Here is a 3,635-nt window from a genome sequence, read left to right on the forward strand (position 1 = left end):
CTCATGCACATGCACATGCACTCAGCTATAGATATGATTTATAGATAATGATGCTTCATATGTAATTTTCTTAATGTTATTTTAACTGTACACAGGGGCGTGTCTAGGGGGAGGCTGGGGGAGGCAATGCCTCCCCTAGGATAAGCCCTGCCTCCCCTGAGAAATGATCTGTCCTCTGATGATAAATTAAAACTTTAAAGTGGATTGTTTTGTGCATATTTTCCATAGCTTGCAGATGGGTCTGATCCAACAAAAATCCAGTTTGGCGCTGTTTGACAGTGCGCACGCTTCGGGGGTACGCGCTGTTTACCTGGCAGAGCTTTAAAGCAGTGGCGTGAAGCCAAAGGGTGGCAACAAAATTAGATTTGCCAACCCAAAACAGCGTTTGGGATCGAAGTGCATTGGATCTGTAGGATCCTCTTTTATTGAAGTAGCTGTGGCTGGGACAGATTTTAAGTATCAGTTCTGCTTAAAAAGCTGCAATCTAATCCTGTTAACATGAAATAAGATGCTCCCGAGCAGGTTTAAGATTACAGACCTGTAACAACAACTCCAAGATGAGCTTCGAAAAACCAAATGAACCAAATCATGCCCAGTCATCAACAATCAAATCCAGCTAATGGAGTTAGACTATAGGGTCACCCTGAAATAGGTATATTAATGTCTGGTCTACTTACATATTTCATAATTTCATAATTTATAGTGGTGTATATTACAGGATCTCCAGGTTTAGAGAAGATCTGCATTTCATAAAATCACAAAAAAAAAAAACTAAAACAGTAACATCAAGAAACCATGTCCTGGAAATATGTGAGTGGTGTAAAGTATGTGGATATTGTTGCATTCTTGTCAGAAATATTCTCTGAAATAAGTCCAATAAATTAATTTAGCAGTTTGTTGGTCATAACTTTGTATTTATATTTCTGTCGTTACACACACAGCACAAATGAAGGGTTATTTATGAAACAGGCCTGTGTAAAATTAAAATGCCTCTGATGAGCTGTTCTTTTATTAGATCATTCTTATGATCTCATCAATTACCTTTTTAAATCAGTCCGACAAATGAAGCAGATATAATAAACATGGGTTATGACTCATTTGTTAACGACCCGTTCCTTGGTCAACAATGAAAATAGCTACAAGAAGAAAGGCTTGACAAAAACAACAAAGGCTCACATTTGACTCTTAAACAATCTCTAGATTGATCATAATGAAAAGGCTGTGTTATCAAAGGTTATTACAGGCTAAACCTAGCTTTTAGGCATGGGAGAATTATTCGTATCACATTTGGAAGCATGTTTGACACAGTTTTACCTGAAGTTATAAATTATATCTGCATAAGCAGTGGTTTCAGCATTTAAGAAGAAAAATATTGAAATATCGTGCAGAGCTGTGGCCCTCCAGGAGTTTGATGCATGTGAATACACAGAATTAATCACAAGTAAATACTGAGCAGTGTGAAAGATGAAACAAGAAAACCCACGATTCAGATTATCCAGGGTTTACTGACTGATTGAAGTGTGAAAAGCCCTTCTGTTTATGTATTTCAGTTTTAGAATTAGGTTAAACTATAATTATTTTAATTTAAACAATACACAGTATTGTGTGTCTCCTCCGTGTCTTTTGTTTCATTTCTGCAAAGACAAAAGGAGAAAGGGAAGAATATCAGCAGAGCAACAAGGAAATGACTGTTAGTCATGAAATAAACCAGAGATAAATATAGAATAATTTCCCAAAGATGATTATAAAGGAAAGTCATTTACAGAGAAATGATAAAATACTAACACTTTGTCACTGACAGTGCCTGCGGACAAAGTAAAAAATAACAAAGTTAGTTTAATAGTGTTTTATTTCATATGTTATATCAAAACATTTTTGATTTATTGAAAAAATAAGTACTGTACCTGGTTCTGCCTCCGTTACAGTGATGTGAACAGGATTCAGTGCCTCACCTACAGAGCAGAAATACCAGCCAGAATACAAAAGATGATTTACAAAAAAATAAGAACTATTATAAATTTAAGAGCACACTTCAAATTTAAATAAACATGATAAGTCTCATGTTAATGGACTGATTTTTCAATGTATGGCTGCTTACACATCTTTTATTTTCATTGTCTCTCTGAACAGTGATGTGAACAGGATTCAGTGCATCTCCAGCAGAGCAGAAGTACCAGCCAGAATCAGTCCGTCTCAGTCCAGTCATCAGCACAGTGAAGGATCTTCTCTCATCATCATCACTGATCTGCACTGATGGATTCTGGGATGTGACAGTCCTCCCCACTGTGTAACAGCTCTGATCTTTATATCTGCACCACTGTTTGACTTTATTCTGATATCCAGAACTGTAGAGACACTGAACACTGATATCACCACCTTCATGTCCAGAGACACTGCTGTTCATCAAAGATACATCAGGAGCTGGACACACACACACACACACACACATCTATTTGTGATTATAAAATACACAAGGAATAAAAGAGAGAGTTTAAGAGAACTGAACATTAGAATGAGATTAAAACAATTACAAAATGTCTTACTAGACTGAATCTTGAGATAAAGCTCGTATGTTACATTTGTTTTGTTTTCTCCAGTCTCCACAACACAATAATAAAATCCATTGTGTTTGTTCTGCAGGTTTCTCATAGTCACAGTAAAGAGACTCTGATCAGGATGATCAATTACTGACAGATTCTGCTCTTTTGTGTTTGTGTATGTGTGTGTTTTATCAATCTCTGAGAACCAGGATTCTTGTGCTGTGTGTATTTCTTGTCATAATGACATGGGATGGTGACAGATCCTCCAGGATAAATAGTTAATACATGGTTTGACCAAGCACTGTAGCTTTCAACACCTAAACAAACAAAACATTATGTCCAACAATAAGTCACTTCTCATTTTTAACATGAACAGCTGAGCATAAATCTGTCATTGTAAAATACTAAACAGGATCTATTAGAAATGAACACAGCAATACATGTACTGTACTCTCACCTAAAATGAGCCAAAACCAGATTGAAATGTAGAATGTGTTTGTCTTTACATATGCGTTCATTGTGTTTCTCTTCCTGTATCTTGAGTTGTTCTGTTCTTGAGTGTCTTGACTTCCCTCTTCACCTCATATAAAACTTTTCAAACGAAAATAAATGCTGTCATTAGGGCGGGACCTTTCAAAAAGTACTTATATATAGCATTTAGCAGAGGTGGGAGTAAGTCACACGTTTGCAAGTCACAAGTAAGTCTCAAGTCCAAGTCAGTTTTAGTGAGAGTCAAGTCAAGTCAAGTCGTAGCTTGGGTCAAGCAAGTCACTGTCAAGTCATACAAATGTTTGACGATTTAACTGAATTCATTTATTAAAATAACTTAAAACTACAGTTGTTATGGACAATGGGAGTTTCATTTACAACAAAACAATATTGCAGTATACATTTATACTCACAAAGTGTCCACATACAGCTGAGTTGTTAATACAATAAAAATCTAAAATAAATAAATATATACAAATTAAAACTATATAGCCTAAGATGTGAATGTAACTGAAATTAGTTAACGAAAAATATTTAGGTACATCTGTTTAATATGCCTCAAACATTGAAGAAAACCATGAAAAATTATTAAACAATTTGCTTAAA

At 35.5% G+C, this 3,635-nt stretch overlaps 1 pseudogene; it reads right to left on the minus strand.

The window, feature by feature from the left end:
• Positions 1-2,098: 2,098 nt before the first annotated feature.
• On the minus strand, positions 2,099-3,090 carry LOC113080261 (polymeric immunoglobulin receptor-like; annotated as a pseudogene).
• Positions 3,091-3,635: the final 545 nt, after the last annotated feature.

Source organism: Carassius auratus, unplaced genomic scaffold, assembly GCF_003368295.1.
Source record: "Carassius auratus strain Wakin unplaced genomic scaffold, ASM336829v1 scaf_tig00030572, whole genome shotgun sequence".
NCBI classification, from domain to species: Eukaryota; Metazoa; Chordata; class Actinopteri; order Cypriniformes; family Cyprinidae; genus Carassius; species Carassius auratus.